The sequence below is a fragment of the Anser brachyrhynchus genome (assembly GCF_964034855.1).
Source record: "Anser brachyrhynchus genome assembly, chromosome: 1".
NCBI lineage: Eukaryota > Metazoa > Chordata > Aves > Anseriformes > Anatidae > Anser > Anser brachyrhynchus.
Genome location: NC_137694.1, coordinates 84,555,839 through 84,578,437, shown reverse-complemented (window position 1 = coordinate 84,578,437; position 22,599 = coordinate 84,555,839). Strand labels below are relative to the sequence as shown.

General features: G+C 33.8%; 1 long non-coding RNA gene across 1 annotated transcript in view; it reads left to right on the top strand.

The window, feature by feature from the left end:
* The window catches only part of LOC308187562, a 39,831-nt gene that overhangs the window by 4,878 nt on the left and 12,354 nt on the right, over nucleotides 1-22,599 (top strand). The window contains exon 3 of the long non-coding RNA XR_013944782.1: nucleotides 5,980-6,126. This is a non-coding gene — a long non-coding RNA (uncharacterized lncRNA). The remainder of the gene's footprint in view (nucleotides 1-5,979; nucleotides 6,127-22,599) is intronic.

Genomic DNA, 22,599 nt, shown 5'->3' with positions numbered 1-22,599 from the left:
ACTGGAAAAAATGCTTGAGAAAAGTAATCACTTCAGTGGTAATTAGGACAACAATAAATGGCAATACAGATTGTTTGAGAGCAAATGATGTTAAATCTATCCAATGTCTTTCTGTGGTAGCTTATAGGACCGTGGAGAAGATGAGTTGTTTTTGTTTTGAGTTCAGTAAAGCTTTTTTTGCTGTACTTATTAGCAAGATAAGAAAATATGACCCAACCGAATGTGCTAAAAAAACAGCTGGAAAGGCATACTCAAGGAGCACTTAAAATTGACCCACAATCAAACTGGAATAATATATTGATAATTCTTAAAAAGTTTGTTCTGAGCCTCAATATTCTTGTATGAGCTGACTGATAGAATAGTCTTGCTCATTTTACAGATACCAAACATTTTGTAAGGTGGCAACCCTCTAGGAAGTTGGTTCAAATTGTCAGAATGGAGAAATTAGTTGAAAAAAACCAACAATGTATGGCTTATTTAAAAAAAAAAAAAGTCCCTTTGCATAGGCATATAATAAATTCTTACACTGTGAATAGTTACCTCTGCAACATTACTGGTTGTACAAAAAAGACCTGTAAGTAGAGAATGTAGTGAAACCTCAGTGTGACAATGTCACATTTTCAGAAAGACTGACATGCTACTAGAATATAAAATGTAAGTTTGTCAGTCAGCTCTGTGACATAACCTTTCCACAACCTTTACACATCACAAGTAGTTTGCCTAGCTCTGGGACTACATTTAAAGAAAACTTTGGACCCATTAGATAATGTCAGGAAAAAAGCAGAAAGATTGATCAGTTATCAAGAAAATATGGCATAATATGAAACAGTGAATGTTTTGGAGTTGTGAGAAAAAGGGGACCTGAAGGAGGAAGTTACCTTTCCTTTACATAAATTTTAGTTAGAAGGAAGTGAAAAGCATTATCCACATTAATGAATGAATTGGTAATAGTCTCAGTGCTGTTAGTCCTATTTCTGGCATTTGTGAGAAAATGACATTTGTCACTACAAAAATTGTAAAAGATATCTATGTTAAGAATATACTAAAATGTACACACTATACATAAGTACTTGCCAGTTCTAGAAAATCTTAAAAAATACAAACCTCAAATATTCCTCCTCTTTTCACCAATAATGATAAATGACATATAAAAAATATGTTAGTAAGGTAGATGCTTTCACATACTCAAAAGGTGTAAATTGAATTAGATTTATTATTTATATAGTTGTTTATTTATTTAAAAATATTTTCCTTTGTTTTTTGTTTGTTTATTTGTTTGTTTCTGCTGGAATAGCAACATATTAAGTAGTATAAGCGCATGCTTTTTATACTGTTCCATCATAAGAACTTTATGCTTTCAGAACTTGGACAACAATTTAGTAAAGTGCTTTTTTACAAAAATGATACAAAAACAGAAGATGATATTCCAATAATAAAAAAAATGGAATCCCCCCAAAATAGAAGAAAAGATGAAGAAGAGAAGGTAGAAAGAATACTAGGAGGGAAATATCAAGGCAGAATTGGCCTTTCAGGTTCTTCTGCTAAAGAAAGATATTCCTTCTGTGAATATCATCAGTAAACTCATCCGTGGTTCTGTAACTCTTGAGCACTTCAGAAACTCAGAGAACTGTGAATTTGGACCAACTTCTTCCAAACTGAGGGATTAAACTAGTCATCGAAAACCCACTTCCTTTCTAGCAAGCATTCTTCTTCCTGCTCAAACAAGCAGACAAGCGTTTATTTGCAGAGTTGGAAGAACGTGGCTCAAGAATCCTTTGAACCATAAAATTAATTTTTCAGAGATTATGTGGGACTTGAGATGCCTGCTCCTGTGAAAGGGAAAAGTACACACATGCATGCATATAGCTAGCTAGCTAGATGTCATTTCAAAACAGACCAAACTCTGCAGATGGATTGGACATGCAGTTCCTGTCCCCAAACTCAGTGGAGAAGTGGCCAAGTGAGACTTTCCGAGATAAGTATGCTATGCACAATTCCCCCAGAAGTAACTCAAGCACAGAAAACAGAGACAGAGAATTTGATAGTATCTTGGTTACGTGTAATGCTTGGGCCTTAAGCCACAGTTCAGAAAAGCTTATTTCCAGGCACCTTTTTGAAGCTCTTGGCTAATCCAATTTAAGGATGTTTACGTCCTCTAAAAATAATAAGGTCATATTTAATGTTCTCTTAAACTTAATTACTCTACTGGATACTTACAGCACAACCTTAGAATGGAAAGCTATACAGTAAGAATGAGTAGAAGACAGAAAATTAAGAGAAGAGAAATAAGCCAAAATCGTGTCAAAAGTTCTGGAAACTTGTGCTCTGATAACTTTCTTCACAGCAGCATAGATCAGGATATGCTTCACTCAAGTCAGTGGAATTAGACTGAAATGTAAAATCAGGAAAAATATATTTGATTATGCACTAAATTATTAACTATTCTGTAAAAAAAAGAGAGTAAATAAGATAGGAACAGTCTTTTGCACCTTGTAATAAAAGATTTTTCTGTTAATTCAAGGCCTTGTATAAAACCATTGAAAGTAATAATAATCTTCACAAGAACCTTAGTGCACCTGTAATTATGTTTTCATGAAAAGGGTGCCTGATAGTTTAAGAATATATAGTCTGAATGCTCTTACTGTGAAGAGACCATGGCTCTTGCAGTCTCTCCAGATCCTTTAACTTATATTTGCATTAGAATGCATGTATTTCATCAACATGCAATTGTAAATATACCCTTCAGAAAAAATGACCTACTGGCTATAATTTAATTTCATTTCATTTCCTATCTGAAATTAATTATAAATCCTGTGAGACATGATAGAAAATTACATTTTCCACTTTTTTTTTTTATTTTATTAGTGACCATAAATTCATGCTGATTCTTTTTGAATTATGTTTAGGTTTTACTGATACAAAACTTTAACTGATAACACTAGTGATGTGGCAATAAGCAATGTGAAATATACAGGAATGCTTTTATTCATGGTTTATGATTAACCATAAAAAACATTAGGTTTTTGAACAGCTTATCTTTTTCTAATATCCTTTATTGTGTCTCCAAGGCTTGGTATTTTATATATTAGGTAAAATATATACTACTCTTACCACGACTAGAAATTAAATCTGCAATTTATTTACCGGACATTTTTATAGCCATGTGTATGTGTACTGATGGTCATAACCTTGCATGTGGTTGAATGAAAATGATTTGACTCTAAAATGTGTGACACCTGATATCATATACTGTATCGTACTACAGTAATGCATAGAATGTATAAAAATAGTCTTATCCAGTGCCTAATGTTTACTGGAAAACATTTTCCATCTATATGACTGTTTTCTTATTGCACTTTTACAACCTTTATGTTAAGAACTTGGACTTCATAATATCAAACATAATAGTTTACCAGTTATTTAAACAGCTTTTGTTGGAGCTTGGTCTAGTCTTAGAGCTTTCTTTTTCATATTGCCCTAGGCAGAACAAAAAAACTAGGATCATGTTTTTCTCTCAGATTAGGTAGTTTGACATTGCATCCAATATGCGATTTACTTCAACACTAGAGAAAACTAGGCTGTTAGACCTTGAAGTTCTATAATACCTGAAAGAATGCCCTTAAGGCAAATACCAGAGTCAAAGAGTTTAAATCTGTTCTAGATAGGTGGAGCAATATCCCATAGTTACCAAAGGAAAAACAGTTATTAACAACATATTAGCTTCCTGTTCTGCATTGGAGTATCATCTCACAGTATCTATAGAGAAATTGAACAACAAAAATTCAAATTTAAGCCTTTATTGAAGACATAACTTCTGCTTAGAAGTAAAGTTTCTATATTTTTGGAGTTTAAAAAAACAGTTATCCAGTAGAAAGTTGCTTCTGAATGCCTAAAACCCCTCAGATACTGTAAACAGAGGTATAAACTGAACAGATGTATAAACCATACAGAGAAGGACAATACCTCTTAAATGTTCTGCCCTTTACAAAGCATATCCTTACTCTGCTTGTCTACCTCAACTCAGTAGTCTGTGAAGTATATTGTAGCTTCCAATTTCTTGCAGAAATTGCTGAATTTCTACCTCTCCATGACAAAACACTGTTCCCAGAAAACAAATAAATGAATAAATAAATAGCATATTAAATTTATCCACACGGATAATGTTGGAATGGAGTCAGTGATCCAAACATAAACTTCATCTGAAATATATCTATTAGGCCCTTCTTTATCTTAGCTTTCTGAATACCTCTGTTTTTGCACTCTATCAAAAAAACTATCAAAGTGTGAAACACTTGCAGACAAACTTAGACAAATTTTATTTTTTTCTTCCTCTCCAACTTCTTTGCTGTCTCTAATTTTAGTCTCCTCCCTGTTCTGCCTTTGTCTTCTCAGTTTATCAGGTTGCTTCATCATCTATTTAGTTTGCTTGTCTATGCTCTTTTCTTAAACCTTTTCTCTCTGTCATGTTACTAGAGTCTTTCAAGAACCGTATAATCAAATACATTTCATCACGTTATACCACTGACTAAAATTTCTGGAATATGATGAACTGTTGCAAAATACATTTTTCTTATTATATGAACATCATCTAGTTGTTTTACTAAGGATATTTTCATATATAAAAATATAAATTCCTAACAATCTACCTTCCCTCCCCCCCTTTAAAAAAAAAAAATGTGTACACTCTTTCAGCTCATATCAATAACAACTGCAACAGTGGACATTTCTTTGGGGTTAATGACCCTTTCCAGGGCTATGGATCATTGGCTCCCAGGAGGTGGTTAATTCTCAGAAAAAGCCCTGTTCTTCTGCTTTTATTGCTTAAATATATTGTGTGTAGAATTGCTCACTGCCGTATAGCATAAATTTTGGAGAGAAAAAATAAGACAAGTTCCCAGCTGAGCAGAAACTGATATGACTCAAATTGACTTTATCTTATGCTAAATGACAGTTGGATATTATCAAGCACATTTACTGCTCATCCTTATTTTAGTAAAAATTCCAGGGTAGAAGACTGCCATTTACTTTTTCTTTTGTAAAGGGCCTGAAGATGAATTGTCTTGAAAACATCAGCTGTATTTTTGAATCATAAAATAAATAAAGCCCAACAACTTACATATAATGATTTATTCTAATTTGTACCCCGCCAGAAATGTACTTTGACAATTTGTACAGAAAGTAGATTCACAGTTTCAGCTAGACACTGATAAAATTGAGTTATAAACCGTTCAATAACTGTATTTATAATGAAAATACTGACAGACCATTAAGTATAGTGCCCATTAAGAGCAAGATCTAAAATACATTATTGCTTTTGTTTGTTTTTAATGCAGTGATATTTTTCTTTCCTTGTAATTTGTATCATTTCTGTAAATCTTATGTTTTGGAGTAGGACAGCCAGAATTAAACCATTGCATTAATTATAGCCTAGATTGGATCTGCTCTTTAAAATGTTAATTGCAACATTTGATAGGTGAAGTACAATAGTAAAATACACTCAAGCAGACAACTACAGTTAAAAAAAAAAGCCACCTTAATGAAAGTAAAACTAATAATAGCAACCCCATTAGCTTTTATGTATTTCTTTTAGAGACACTATTTCAGTTTAAATATAACTGGCCATTAATTTATTCTTTCTTCTGAGTTGCTTTTACAATGACAAGAAAAAAGTTGAGAAAGCGCATCAATGTCTGTGCTGTGTAGATCACTAAATCATTTACATACTTGTCATGGAAGATAGTGCATGCTTAAAGGTAAGTAAAAGATCATCATCGTTACACTCTCAAAGATGCCAAAGCCCAATCATTTCTCTCTATATATTTTTTGGCATATCTGATAAACATCTGTAACCAAAATCAAAGGGATGGACAGGAAAAGCAATATAAAGCCATATAAATAAAAATATATTAATATAATAATATTAATATAAAATATATTAATAGTATTAATAGTCTTTTTTTTTTTTTTTTTTTTTTTTAGGTCTTGCTATTCTAAGTCTGGCTGTGTTTGGCCAACTTTCAGCCTGTCATGTTTTCATTAGCTTGGGTACAAGCTCTTAGTTAAAGTTTTTTAAAAGTGAAGGAGCTGAAGTTAGATCCCACTGGAAGCCAGAATGCCAAATTAAAGGTTAGAGTGATTTATTTTCTTCTATATTAGTATGTTCTGTACTAAATTTTGATCAGTTTGACTGTCTTTTGGACTGCTGATTCACTTGCTAAAGAATGATAATTCACACAGACAAGTCAGTCATCTATATCTGAGGTATCGTAGTCTTTTGGCAGCTGAGTGACCAGAGAGAGTTGCTTTTCAAAGCTAAGTGGATTGCTTAAATACACAGTGAGTATGCATATGAAGCCACCAGAGCTGCATATTCCACATAAATTACTATTCCACAAATTGCTATTAACTACACTGAAGTTACTGTGCAATGATAAGTTAGACCAGATGACCAGATAATGATCTGTTCTCAAAACACCAGTCAGAAAAAAATCTTTTCCCTGGTGGTCAAGTGATATTACATCCACACATAATTAGATGTTCATACCCTACTCAAAAAAAAAAAAAAAAAAAAAAAAAGTTTACATGCTTAAGTAGTGTGTAATTAGATTGATTACCTGCAAAACTTTAAAGGAGTTTATATCTGATCTGGAGCATGGCTGGAGGTCTTAGTGACACAAGCTCTCCAGCTGCCCCATGTTCTGCTTCTGAGTGCAACTTCCTAAACCCCTAGTTCCCCAAGCAGGTAAATATACAAGCCCTGGTAGAAAAAGCAAGCAAGGTACTTTTCTGCTTCTCCTGAAATGATAAATTCAATAGAACTTCTGAGTGTGTCTTACAGTCACTGTCCCATGATTCACAATAATAGTTTTCTTAAATAGAAACATGGCAGGCTACCTCCCCCTCCATCTGCTAGTTATTTAAACAATGACTCACTAGTTCAATTTCTCTCTTAGAGTATGTGGGCTGCTAGTTTCATTTTAATTCTCTGCCTGACAATATTCAAAAATCTAGTTTCTGGAAATTCTGTCAGTCTACTAGGTGATGTTTCAGCTTTGGAAAAAGTTCCCATTTCCTCCTTTTGAAGCTGGCGTGTTTTTCATTAATGTGTAAGATGTTTCAGCTATAGCAACCCTGGCTGCATAACTTCATGTTTAAATCCTCTTTTCAGTAAGAAGGAGAAAGGCCATAGTTAGCTGTTCCCAAATTTGTATTTTAAGAGAAAGCAATGAGTGTTTTGGGCAATTTTTGAAGAAATTTTTCAAGACTTAAATTCAGAAGGTGAAGAGGAAAATCACAGGTGCATCTTCACATTCCCTTCTCAAACTCTCATTTTCTCCGTGTACAAAGCCTAGTTACACAATTTTCACTACAAGATTAGTGTGTCACCGTTCTTTCTAAGGCAAGTTTAACGCCTTTGTTCTACCCTCACCCCAATACACCTCTAAGAATTCAAAAGATCCAGGTAATAAAGTTTTTTGATGGTTTCTTATTAAGGAATTTTTGGAGGGGTTTCAAGTGGAGAAATTGTACATAGTCAAAGTAAAATGAGATAGAAAAAAGGGAGATCTGACTGAAAGGGATTTTTTTTTTTTCTTTTCCTTCTGAAATAAATCAGTAGCGAAAAACAGAGCTCTGGTCTATCTTCAGCAATTCTTACAGTTCAACATAGAAATAAAAATTGTTACTGGATCTTTATTTTTAATTTTTAAATATAAATTAAAAAATTTGTTTCAGAAATTACCATATTCTGTGTGATTTTTTTTCATTAAATCCAACATCTATTTTCCTGTGATATTTGCTAATTCAGCATTTATTGCCATACATTACAATCATATGAAGTCTTATATATGGAAATAGAGACACCTATTAGTGTTACTGAAATGTGCACAAATATTATTCAGAGAATATCTCACTTTTGAATACATCACATTTTTAACAAGTGACCTTTCTAAGTAAGGCAGGGTTTGGGCCTTTGTTGCACTACTGAAAGGCTTTCATCCTTTTGATGAACTGAATCATAGTACTGGACAGAAAATCTTCATTTTCATATATACAAAAAACTTTCCAGACCAGTGCACAATATATTTTCGCAGTCTCTAATAGCAACAAAAAGAAATTTTACTCAGCAATGCCAAATATGTCTGAACCAAAGAAGCCTCTGTCTTCTTCTGTTTCTTCCTCACAATCACTGCTGTTGCCAGTTTTCCTTCCTCACCAATAGTTTTCATTCTTTCTTGTCATCTTAGACAAGTTGCCTAACTAAAAGTAATCTTGAGAGCAAACATCAAAGAAGGTTTTCTGTAGTTACTCTATGTTTCTGCAGAGGATAATAATGTAATTATGTATACCCTCTATCTAGATCATATGTTGAATGACAGAAATGTTAATTCTAAACATTTCTATTTCAATGACTTATTTACACCTCATTAGTGCATCAAGAGCAATATTTCTGTGATGTTATGGTGACAAGTTTTTAAATAAATGATCCCTGCAAATATCATAATATAGAGGTACAATCTAGATGTTGGGGTAGAGAATAATGCAAAGAACTACTAGCAGGTAATATTAAAAACACCTTACCTTCTCTGTTACATTAGTGAATTCCCAATTCCATGTGATGGATGAAAATCTAAATTTTAGGTCTATCATTAGGGTGTGTATCATTGCACTCTGTATCATTAAACATCATTAATGAAAAAAAAAGTCATATTTCACTCTTGTGGTAGAGTTCAAATGCAAGTGACTGACACTGGGATGAAAAACAACACTCAGTATGAAATCATCAGAACTACTCTCTTCTACATTGCGTTAAAATATATCTTGGCTACTCAGCTAGTGTGCGCTTGTAAGGAAAATGGAGTGTGATAATTATCTTCTGATTGATAGCATTTTTGCAACTGTGTTAACAAGTTAATATCTACAACTTTAACTGCTTTTTCCAGATTAATGACAACACATACTTATTAAGATAACAAATATGTTTGATGTGTTTTACAGTAGGCTACTGTCTTTAAAATACTCCGTAAAAATTTATGCAAGCAAGTTCTTTTTCTAACTCTTACAACTATGATTCTAGTCCATGACTGGTTTGTGAGTACCAAGATATATATTTTACAATTTTCCTATGAGTGCATTTTCTCCAGCAGTGTGTGAGATTCTCTTTAACTTACTTTTTTAATTAAATGACTTCTTCATCTCCTCTTCTACAATCACATCACCTTTTTGTTTGCTGTCATCAGTCCTTCAAAACTAGTGCAATGACTTTGATAACTCGCCACTCTCCTTCAGCATCATGACAGAGCTTCTTGCTTCAGGGCTTGCTTGAGCCCAGTTGTTTGGATGGCCTCCAACAGGGGTTACCTAGGGAAAAGAAACTCAATATGAAATCAATTAAATATACTATTTATGTGGACCAAAGAGGAACTACAGAATTCAGACGCATCAGAATGTTGTCAAAATAGTAGCTGAGAAGCACATAGGAAATATTGGATGTTTACTGTTTGAATTTATATGTATCAATACAAAAATTACAGGTAAACTTACAGTATAATACAGTGGCTGTATAATGACCTAAATTGTAGCAAAGACCCTAGTCCTTTTCAGTTTGATGAAAGTCAATAGAGCTGAACATTTTGCTTGACTAGTACACATTTGTCACTATATTCTAATCACTTTACCTTTGTGGGTGAATCATATTTACCCCAAAGGATTTATACGCATATATGTGTATGTACATACATGTATTTTTTATATATACATATATTTGTTGTTGGTTTTGTTCTGTGATTCTCACAATAAAAATGTGGGTTTTGGTACAACAGGACTTACTTCTAAACTTAAGATGCAAATACAGTCTTAGTAAATAAAGAAAAATCCTGACATGAAAAATATATTCTTTACTGGGGATGCTCATAAAAATATTTCATATGAGAAGCAATACAGGACACAAGGTAATGCACATGGTTGCATTACTTTGGAAGATACACAAAATAAAAAGCATTAATCAGTCTGCTCACAGGACTATTTAAATCAGAAATCCCATTAAGTGCTTAAATTGATTTACTCTTCTCTATCCCAAAATAATAAAATAAAATTCCTCAAGTGTCTATTAAATCAGACAATAAATAAAGGCAGGTAGGTAAAATCCTTGGGGAAAAGGGGGACCTTAAGGCCATCTGATTCATATTTCATATCTCTTCTATTTCTTTTTTTTTAATCCTTGTTGAAATTCATACATACACATTGTCATAAGCTACTGTTGCTTTGGATTCAATTTATTTCACAAAATAAATAAATAAATAAATAAATAAACAATTCATGTGAACTGAGGCCAAAATAGTCTACTGAAATATATATATATATTTTTCATTTATATTCATTGCCATGTCTCTTCACTGAAGTTAATGCATCTTCCCTGAAAGGTAATTCTTTTCAATTTAAATCAATGCAGTATCTTTGAACTAATGCCTTGCAGAAATGCCATGTTTGAACAAATAGTGGTATATTTGTGTAAGTTGTAAATTTTATTGGTAATTGTACCAAAAAAGTGCTCAGGAAAAAAAAAAAAAAAAAACTTCTGCTTCTAAAAAATACAGAGAATGAGCATAATTATCCATACTTCATCTTGTTTTGATTTGGTGTTCAGGAGCTTTGTGGGCTTTGGCATAGTGGAGGGAAGTAAAAAGCTACTTATGTATTTAAATACAACTAGATATAATTCTCACCTAAATATGAAATAATACTTGCATGAAAAATGATTTTTTTTGCAGTTTTGGCAGATTTGGGGTTCATTAAGTCATCAGGTTAGTGGGATAAATTCATAACTCATAATATATGAGTTATCTATGCACATACACCTAGCAGCCATCTAATATTTTCAGAAGCTTTAGTATTCAAGAGGGTTAGAGTTCTGACAAGAAAACAGGATTAAGGGCTTCAGTGATAGTTTTTAAGTAGAATATGGACTACAACAAGGGTTTAAATTAACATTAGTTTTATTTCATCTGTCTAACAGTGATGTTTGAGGTATGGACTATTTTTTAATTTTTTTTTTGAAACCTGACCTAAGACAGCAAAATGCCCTTCCTCACAGGTGCCTCAGCATTATTTTGTAATTATTTGCAATGCCAAGCCTCACTTCATTGAAGCCTCACTTTGAGGCTTTTGATTCACTTCATTGAATTTGAAGCCTTACTTCAGTGCAGGCAGGGGCAGCGCAGTGAGGCCTGAGGTGGTGAGGGCTGCAGAATGGTGCAGTGCCTCCCTCCTGCAGCCCCAGCAAAGAGACAGCATGGGCTCGGGATGATGACTGAGGTCAACCACAGCCTGGCTAATCCCAGGCACGACCACAAGCCTTGGGCCCAGCTTGGAAGTTTTGGGGATTGTGAGTTTCCAGGTGTGGTTTTAGGGAGGAGACTACTGGAAATGTGGTTCTGTCCTGCAACACTGTTTATTTTCTCTTGCTCCTCTGAAGTACCACCTTCAAGAACCATCTTAAGTATCTTGAGGTCAAAACCATAACCTTCTTTCCTTCTTTGCATACAGAAATTATAAGATGGGTTATTTTACTTTTGTTTGTATGTCTAGCCCCAAAGTTAGCCTCTTCTTCACAAACCAAAAAAACAAAAGTTTGTTTAATAAGTACAGTTTAGAGTCAAACTCTATTATATCAACATCAAGTCCAGTTTGAATGGGACAGGTCATTAAAAAAAAAAAAAAAAGGCATTTTCAGTGTACACCTATAATTCAGTACGATTCAGGACTGAGCAGAAACATCTAAATTAGTAGCTAGTGTATCTAGGCTGTGTATCAATATCAGTAACATGACATGACATTCGCTATGAAAGATAACTTACCATCTGGTTCTATACAATATTTTTTGTACTGCGCATTCCTAGTTTATAGACTCACGATTACAGGAGAAATATGAGTGGATTATAAAAATATTACTTGCTTTGGTTCTACTCTTGCAAGCGAAAAGGAAGAGCTTCAAATTTTGCACACACACAAGTATATGTAGAGAGACTATCTGAATGTTGGTTGCTAGTGACAGGTTGATATTTCTCCAGAGTTCAAACACCAAAATGTAAAAAATTTGCTTTAAGACCAGAGGTGTGTTTAGAGGAGCTTACTCACTGACCAGTCTATGCATCTAAGAGGTACAAGAGTCTATCTATGGACAAGGCAAGAGACCCATACCAGAAGTAATTTCCTTTTATAAGATCAGAAAGGGAAAAGAATATGAAACTAGTTTTAATTATTGCACTTTAGTAAATATCTCTGCACAGATAAGTTGGGAATATTAACATTTTCTGATACCTGTATAAGGGTGCAAGGACCAGAATAAGTATGTTGCCTGCATTACAATTTATTCTACCATCTTTTAGGTGTTGATTGTCATACAGGCTTCCCATGCTACTATTGTTTAAAATGATGGAATGACCCAAAGTTACCTCAGACTTTCTGAAAGATCCCTGAGCATTATATTACGAAGTTAGCTGTTCCGATACGACAGCCACCCAAAGTCTCAAATATATGCTTCATCCACTTTTTTTTTTTTTTTCATACTATTATCTCCTTCAACCCATCATCCTTTCCTGAGACATACAAAGACAGGGAAGGAATGGGCAGAATATATATAAATGATATATATTTAAGAATTTTGAGAAGTATTTCTTTTATGACTCTATCTTTCCATGTCTAGTTCACTGTATGGATGGGTATTGATCTTTAAATACAATACCTCCAAAGCTCTTTCTGCTTAAAAAAAAAAAAAAAAGCCAGGAACATTTAACACAGTTCTTCCTTGAGATATCATTAAAATATGCTAAGTAAGGTAAATGTGTAAGAGGGAATGCAGACATTTTTAAAGGTTATGATCTATGACAATACTTCTTAGCTTTAGAGTTAGTTTAATTGAATTAATTGTAGCACTGAAGAAGCTGAAGAACAAAGAGAGCTCTGACTCTGAATGTATTAATGGAAAATATTTGACCTTTTCAATATGTTCCATTTTGATTGGCACTCCTTTCTACTGTAGCCCTCTTAACAATTATTTCTTTATTTTTTCCCCATGAAAATAAGGTAGGTGTGTCAAAGATCCAAAGTACAGCTGAGATAATTGGAGAGAGCCAAAACAGGAAACATACAAGTGTATATGTACACACTCTTCCATAATTTGGAGGACATTAACAATGGAGTTTTCATTCTGTTGGCAAAGCTTTTATCAAAAAGAAAAAAACAGATTAATTTAAACCCATTTTTTTTCTAATTAGAAAACTAATTTCAGTTTTATTTTAGCTTACAAAATCTTAAAGAAGCCACTCTTCATTTTTTTTTCTCTGCTAAAGACTGCTCCCTGCTATATATGAGAATAAAAACCTTAAAAACCTTTTTTTTAGGAAGTACTTTTTTTTTTTTTTTTCTCTGTCTTTGGACATTTTTTAACTTGTTAAGATAAAATCAATTTTCTCAGAAAAGCAGTAAGAATTTCAGATATCATGATATTTATCCAGGATATAAACATTTCTTTTACCTCTACATTCTTCAGCTGCATGACCAGATACATGCTGTTCATGTTCTCATCTAACATTTGAATGTGTGCAGCCTGTCCAGCTCCATAGTCTGGTGATTATAGGTTACTAATTCCACAGTTCGTTGATATTTTCAAGACTTGTGCTTCTCATTGCTATGTGCATTATATATCAAAATTTAGGTAAATGGAAGTTAACCAGCCTATGAGTGTTAACCTTTTCTCCCCTAGAGTTTACACAGTCTTGCTACATACTCAAAACTTCAGTAATAGCTCCTACAGTACTCTACAGCTGATCAGGGAAAAAATCCATGCAGTAAACTGTCTACTTAGCCTACACAATGCTTCCAGCATTTAGATTTTACTGGAATACTTTACTGCTGAAAAATTGTGAATTTTGCTCTTGTTTAAAGTAAATAAAATAAAAACAAGTTATGTGTGAATTTCTGATGTTTACTGGTTCATTGAAAATACCCAATTTCACTTTACATGCAAATTTCTCTATACCCTCAGAGGTTAAGAAACATGAATTTCTACACAAACGATATCTTTTTCTGTAGTGCTGTATTTTTTTGCAAAACCAAAACAGAAATTGCTGTTCTTATACAGCTTAAAGCATGCTTGAGGCAAAAATCTGGGCTTGTTTTCAACTGATGAAGAATTTGTTTGTAGACTACCTAAGCACCATGTTTCTAGGTTGCTGTTGCATCTCTTTAATCTACTTGTAAATTGTCTAGGAGCAAAATACTCAGATTTTCAGCATTGAAAGCTGATTGGTATTTTCCCTTTGTGAAGTTGAAAAGTCAGTGAGTTGGTTCAATTTCATTTATTAATCATTTCTAATTGCTGAATTATTCACAAAAAGTCTCACAATGTGCTTTTGATATTACAGGAAGAATATGTTATAAATAACTTTCTACCCCTCATTTTAAATTCCTATGTTCTTGACTTCAGTTTTCTGTGTAGAAAAGCACTTCAACAGATCACCAGATCACTTCAACTTTGAAAATGCATTTCAAGAGCCTTGATGGATCTCTTGTTCAGCAATTGGCCTTGGGAAAGTATACTCTTTGTGTTACACTTTGTCATATGCAGTAATCTGTCAGAAAGCAAACAGCAAATGCAATGGATGGCTGAAAATGATCATTTAGTATTGTCACATTAATTGTGTATTTGACACTGTGAGAGATATTTTTGTCATGCATATGGTCAATGTTGATTTGAGGCTATAACTGGTGAATTGGCCATATGCCTGGTGTCTGAAGAGTTCTGAAGCATAACTTAACCTGCAATTTATCTCACTCTCTCTTCTAACCTTTGAAGACTAGGACTGAAATGTCTTCCACATAAGGTGCTCCACTGAAGTGAAGCTGAATGGTTGTGATGTCTTTCCAATTGCCTACAAAGCAATTTTGAAGGAACGTAGCTTCACTTTTATTAACTCCAGAGATCTTTCCATTTGTTTGGCTTTTCTAGTCTGTATCTACCTTTCAATGTCCAGCTAAATTGACAGAGCACAGAGTCCTGTTCTATATAGCATGCTTCTTTCTGGGAACCTCTTTAAAAGCTCTAGCACTTAAGAAAAATCAATAGTGCTTATGGTATCTTGCAGGCCTCACCTCCCCTGCCTGCTAAATTCTCGTAAACCTATTATTAGCCTGCCTTGAGTTACTGTTGGAAAAGAAAAATAAACATTACATCTTGAAAGCACTGATGTGGCATTGCACTTGAATAACATTGTCTGTCCTTCCTCAATTAATTTAGTGGAGCTGTGTTGATTTAGAAAGAGAAAGAAGAGCTGTGCAAAATGTATTGTAGATGTAGAACCAAGTATATATATTGCATACAAATCCACTATGTTCACTAAAATAAAATGAGCCCAAAGAAAATTGGATATTTTACATAACTCTTTAAAATATAAATCATTTTGAAAATAACAAAATATAATTTCCTCAAAACATATTTTAAATTAAAAGGAATAAAGAACCTGCAAGATTAACCTATGGTATATTGCAGGAAAGAAAAAGCAGAGAGAAAAATAGACATTTAAAAAATGAAGAAAAAATTATGTGGCTAAGCTACACTTAGAAAGGAATTTAGCAAACAGTAACACTGAATGCAGAAACACCTAAATTTTAAATATCTAGTCTCCATGTGCTCTCTGATGTTTCCTAGGCTTGTGGGGTTACTTTGTTTTGGAAGGAGTTCTAAAATAATTGAATCTGGAGCCATCTAAAGCTGAATGGAGGCCACTAAGAGTAATGTCTTTAATCTCATTCCTTATGACAAGCATTAAAAGTGAAAAAACCTACTGAGATGTATCTCAGTTTACCTGTTATTCACAGTTCAGATTCTCTTCTTGTTTATCATGCACATCCTTTGCAGTTCTCTGAGGATTATGACCATGATTGGTTTCTTTTAAAATAAGAAAGAGATGGAGTCTGGTTTGGTTTGTGTATTAATTAATTACTGTATTTATTTATTTTTATGGAGTATCCCAGTGGCTAGAATAGCCATGTAGAATATATGGGTCCCAGTTTAAATCCCCTCATTTGCTTAGTAGTCTCAAATATTCCTTGCCACAGAAAAATGATCAATTTACCAAGGCATTGGAAACTTCAGCAGTGCTTATGCACCTATTAAGGGAGGATGGGGAATTTCCCATTCTGCGTGTTGAAGATTTTTTTCTTAAAATAAAAATATTAATGATTTTTATTTCAAGGATGACTGTGCAAGCATATGTATCATTCTGTAGTCTGATGATGATGATGACATTTCCTGTAAAGGACCCAGTTATGTTTGTACAACATTTCTGAATTTTTTGTAATCAGGCATAATGATTTAGCAGTCCCTGGAGATGAGCCTGTAAGCTGAGCCCACAGCTTTTTCCAGAGTTTGCCCTGGATGTCATGTTGAAGAGACATGATCACTTCACAATTTTTTATTTTCTTTACGTATTTTTTTTTTCTCAATGAGCTAGGAGTTGTCATTCCCATAAACAGTTTGGTAGTCAGATCATGTTTTGCCAATATGAATAGGGGGATGTTAAAATTCACTGGAAAGAAATGCAAGGGTCCTGCATGGTGAATACTATGTCATGGTTGAGAAGAGTCCAGTCCTTTAAAACAAATTACAAATATTTACATGGCAAATAAGTGAGAAATTTGATGAAATGGTCCTCTCTATAGTAAAGAAAAAACATATTGCAAATGAAGAAACTGTAAAGTGCAATGACACCTTTAGTTTATTTATAGCCTAAATCTAGCATATTTACTGTCAGACTAAAATATAGGGTGAGTTTTCCCTTAAAATCTGCTTCCTGTGGAGGAACATATTTTTTCTCTGGCTCATTCTACTTTTACCATCAACTAGTCTTTCACCCTTTTTTAAACACAGAAATGAGTGGCATTTCACACCTCGTCTGCAGAAATAGTGGGTTTTGACATCTCCTATACCAAAGAGGAAAATATGAAACATGCCAAAGAGAGTTCTGGATTTGTAACTACAATGAGTATGGTCTTTCTATTTTATGTCATCTTTGCTGCTCTAGAGATAAGAGTATTTTGCATTGACTTCAGTAGCTTTAGGATCAGGTTCTAATTCTTTAATCTGTAATTTCATTCTTTCATACTTAATATATAAACTATACAATCTCAATATTGAATGTTATCTATTTTATAATATCTTTTGATGCACAAGTACTCACACTGTTCTTTTTCTTTGCTGTGATATGCAATACTGGTGTGCCATGCCAGATTTAAAAGTTGACTCATTTTCTTTATAGGTTTATTTGATTTATAAATACTTACTGTAGATAAATATTCCGTGACAGTGTATAAATATACTAACATCTCTGAAGTTGTATACTAAACGTTACCACTCAGATAGTGGGATAGAACTGAAGATTAGGGAAGGGTTACTTTTAATCAATGTTATATAATAGCCACAGAGCCATGAAAGAGTTCTTGCTGTGACTTAAAAGAATATATAAAATTTAATTTAGCATACAAAGCAGCCCTTTTAGGGGAGAATTATATATTAAAAAGTAAGTAAAGTGGATTGCAATATCTTAAGCCAAATTTCAATGTGACCAAGAAGACAGTCAACTCTACCAGACAGAGCTGAACTAGTTATTTTAAATACCAAAATCCCAAAATATGTTTAAAATCCATGCCCTGATGTAATCATTTGGATATTTTCTTTTGGTATCAGGAACCTTAGGTTTTCATCCCAGAACTAAGCCTTGTTTACATCAAACAAAAAGAGAATAGACATCTATGAAATTTACATCAGAATTCCACTCTTTATAAAAGCATACATTTTTATTACTTGTAACTAAATTTTCAGCATAGTCTTCCTAACCTCAAAAACTTTGCATTTTCCAAGAGGTGTTTGGAAAGCCTGATTTGCCTTAGGTTAGAATATGTAACTGGAAAAAAAAGTTTTTCTCTTCTTTATCATCACATAATTTCTCTTCCCAAAGAGGTTGTAGAGTCTCCGTCTCTGGAGATATTCAAAACCCGCCTGGGTGACATGCTGCATAATGTGCTCTAGGTGATCCTGCTTGGAAGGGGGGTCTTCTAGATGGTCTTCAGAGGTCCCTTCCAACCTTGGCCATTCTGTGACTCTGTGATAATATTTATATCATGTAAACACATGATCCTTCTTTCATTTTTAGTGTTTTAGTGACTATTATAAACATTTCTTCAAAATTCATCTTCTACATGTACGAGAATCATAAGCACTCTGTCAGTGTGCCATGAAAAGATTTTTTTTAATGATATATAAATAAATATTTCCACACACAATAAGCTATTAATTCCTCTTGAAACAGTTTCTCAAAATTAAGCTTCAATCAAAACATGAAATGGGTTTGTTTTGCTCAGATTGGTACCTAGTATCCATATCAGCACACAATTTAACATAGTGGGTAGTTTTGTTTAGAGGAAACTGAAGTAAAAAGTGAAGTAAAAACAAAACTCTTAGACCACAATTCACCTGTGTCCAGTGATATCAACACATCTTTTGTAGTTTTACGAGAATAATACAGGAAAAATAATGTTAGAAAAACAAGAGGAAGCTGCTTTCTCATATGTAACATCAATCTCTGTACTTACTGCATTCAGGGCATAAATTGGTTAAGGTCAAAAACTGTCACCTTAAATTTTGTGCAAACTGGCAAACTGATTTAAAAAAAGATTACTTTAAAATCTGACAGGCAGACAATAGGCAACCTGATACATCATTGGACAACATCACAAACTGTGACATGATATTGCACGAAGGAGTAAGCCGTATATTGTTTTCCTTGATGTTGTCATATAACAAAAGCAATATACAAAAATACATCTCAGTCATCTCAATAGTTCTTGAATAAGCTGGCCTGATTTTTTTTTCCCAATATAGATGATGTGAATTCTCAAAATAACTTTTAAGAATGTTGTTTTATATATACATACATATTACTGCAAGAATGTCAGCTTATCTCTTGGTGATGGATGGTGCATTTCCTTTACAAATGCTTAGGTTAAACAGAAGTTATTAACCTTTATTCATGCACAGCTCTTGTAATAAGATGAAAGACTGACCAACACCCCCTCCCCCCATACAAGAACAACAGAAAAAAGAAACAGCAAAGGCTCCAAACAAATACGCGACAGCCAGGGAAAATGAAATCCTTTGGGAAAACTTTGTTTGTCATCATCTGCCACTGTTCTGCCCATTCTGATGGGTAATCATTTTGCACAGTTTCTCCAGATATCTTTTGCCCTGTGGGAGAGATGACAGTGCTTTTCATCCAGTTTCCAAACTAGGAAAAATTGTGGTCAGATATTCACAACTGCCAACTTCAAAGCAATTTTTCCATGGCAACCATACCTCAAAAGCTGGAGTTGCAGAACTTGCCAATTAGCAACTCCAAAGGGGGCCATTAGCTTCTTCAAAAACATAGCGGACACTGTTTTTAATCACTGGTTGTTTTCAGCCTTACAGCAAACACTAAGCAAACACTAACCATACAAGTGTAAGATTGACTGCTTAGAAAGAAGTTGATGATGCATGAAAAGAGCAACACATATTGCACTCTACTTTTTAATAATGAATAATTATCCTCAGTAAATCGTCAGTACTATTTTATTGTTGTTTAATTAAAATGAGTCATATTTTCTCATTATCTCCAACAGTAAATCATGCATAACAGTCACAAAATATGCTTTCAGTAATTCTCAGTTATATTGCTACTTGGAAATGAACATGTACCATAAAGCAAGGGGGATGAGCATAAATATGAACCTGTAGAAAGGATTGTCTAGCTGTCTAAGGCTTCTGTTCATAAAGATAAAACAGACTGGAGAAAATAAACATATAAGAAACAGAAAATATAGAAATCAAGTACGCTATGTCCTTAACTTGCAAAATCAGTCTGTCTCCTTTGAAGTCTGTGGAAGGCTATTGCATTTTTAGGGATGTATTTAGTTAAAATTTTCCTATATTTAAAAAATAAATAGAATAAATAAAAACACAGAATGACAACCAACACCATTTATAATTTGAAAAAAAAAAAGAAAAACCACTTTATTAGCTGCTCTAAAGTAATTATTTATTTATTCACATAAATGATGTGCCATCTCCTTCAGAGGTCACGTATATTTCAGCAACAGAGTAAGAAATACATGAACTTTACCTATTAATTTAAATAGGGTGTCATTTATGAAGCCCAATTATTTCCATTACCATTTACACTGTAATGCTGCTAACTAGTTTATCACTTACCATCCTGTCATAAAACCCCAGTTATCTTGCTCATCTTGTGTTTCTGGCTATGCTCATGCCACTTTGACATCTGGTGCATTTGAGAAGAAGATCTGTTCAAATTTTAAACATTTAACCAACATAGGGACCTCTCCAAACAGTTTATATTAATTTTCTTTTACATAAAATCAGGATCATAGCAGCAGAAATGGAGATTACAAAATGTTATATGAACTTTGACTGACTGTCTGAATGCTGATTCATAAGACACTGTGTGTTTAGAAACAGGAAGGTTAGGAGGTGTACTGAGTTCAAGTCACAGTCATTGTCCCAGTTGCGTCAGACCATGAGAATGAAGTACGGGACTGCTGGCTGCTGGATTAATGTTCCTCCCAGAAGGCCGTATTTTGCAAAGCTTCACAGAACGTTACAGACTAGATGTTAGGCAGTGTCACAGTGCTCATATAGCACCATAAACCAGTATAAAGTAACGCAGACTGTCTCCCAAAAGCAAGAGAGATGCAGGCCATTGCAAATGGCCATATAATGAGGGCAAACTGTGTAAGACTCAAAATCAGAGTTTGAGTCTTGACAGATCAGGATAGTAATGGGAGAAAAATAAAATCACATTTTACCAACTTAAAGCCAGATTCTGACACAAAAATATTGTCTTCTCCAGTAACTGGCCTAGTGAACTTGTAGCTGTATTTGTCAGGACCAGTGCTAATCAGATTAATATTCCTATTATACCTATTTGAATGATCCAGTCTCTTAAGAATGTAAGTGGTTCTGAAGTATTCTCCAAGGACCCAAACCAAATAAGTCATACGTTTTGCTTTTGTCTCTAAGAAAGCCAGGAAATTTGGGGTTATGAGAGATATAATGACTCTAAGATGTCATTACATTTGCAGGTACATTTTCAGTGTCCATCAAACAAAGCTGATTTTATATTAAAATCAACTACATGGTCTGCAGGCAGGTTCATCTGTGAAATACAGACATTATTTTAACACACTCTGAAAGGAAGCCAGTGAAACTTCATATCCAGTTGAGTTGCATTTATGGTGCAAATTTTCTTCCATATTCCTTACTAGCATTTCACTATTAGCTGCCTAACTTCATAAAGGAAAATATATTATTGTTAGTCCAGACCACATTCTTTTTTAATTCATTTGCTACAAGCAAAGCCTGAAGATGTGCCCCTTCTTTGCAGCTGACATCTGGTGCTGGAGTCAACAGTTATGAGTAAGCAAAGGATGGTTATCATAGCAGTATGTAAGCTGAAGATAGACACCTCAAGTCTAAGGGAAAAACAAAACAAAACAAAACAAAAAACTTAAGGGGAAACAATTCCCTGCTGCAGATACAGAACATATCTCACTGTTAATTGCATAATTTTTGCAGTATATTACTTACCTCCATTTTGTGACAGTATGCTAACAGGGCCTTTGCTGTGTAAAAGTAAAAGAAGACTAACGTTAGGGAAAGGCAAAAATTGCCTCACAAAAGCTTTCCTTTATTTTCCTAACTCATGTGAGCTACTCACTCTGAGAAAAGTTTAAAGAAATTATCAATAAAAGAGAGGAAATGGATCAATTGCATTTTCCTTCTCACTTCTTTTTCCTCAGATTTTTTTTTTGTTTGAAAAAGACAGTAATGATTTATTTTTTTTTTTAAGAAATAAAATGTCATGTCATCTTCTGTTTGACATGTACAAGATGTTTTCAAAGGTAGTAGTCATGAAAAACCCATCCCCACGGAAAGGCAACAAAGCCAGATTAATAAAAGGTAGGTTCTTATATTTTTCTCAGCACTGAGAGAAAATCCACAACAAAAATACATACCCAAAGGTATGCTTCTTACATAACCAATGATGATTATGGATGTCTTCATCATCCTGTTCTGTGTTGCCTTTATAGGTCTGTTTTATGCATTAGGATGTTTCTCTTCCACTGTGGGTGTCCTTCATACTACATGGGAGCTCTGGACAAATGAATCCTGAGCAACAGTGTCTACTGCATAGATGGCTGATATGAAGGTAGACAAAATTAAATCTCTATTTACTGCACCACCATCCTATGGTAATAACAGTTTCACCTCAGACTCAACCTTATCTTACATATTAGAATAGAAAGAAAGCAAGATGAAGAATATTCTGAAAGTGTTAAGTTTGACAACTGTACCAAGAATTAAAAAAAAAAAAAAAAAGATTCTAAAACTATTAACAATTTCATGTCAATATAGATCAACGTGGACAGATGCATAGCTTCTTTAGTCATTCTCTGGAAACAGTTTCTGCTTTGAACCTCTGTCAATGC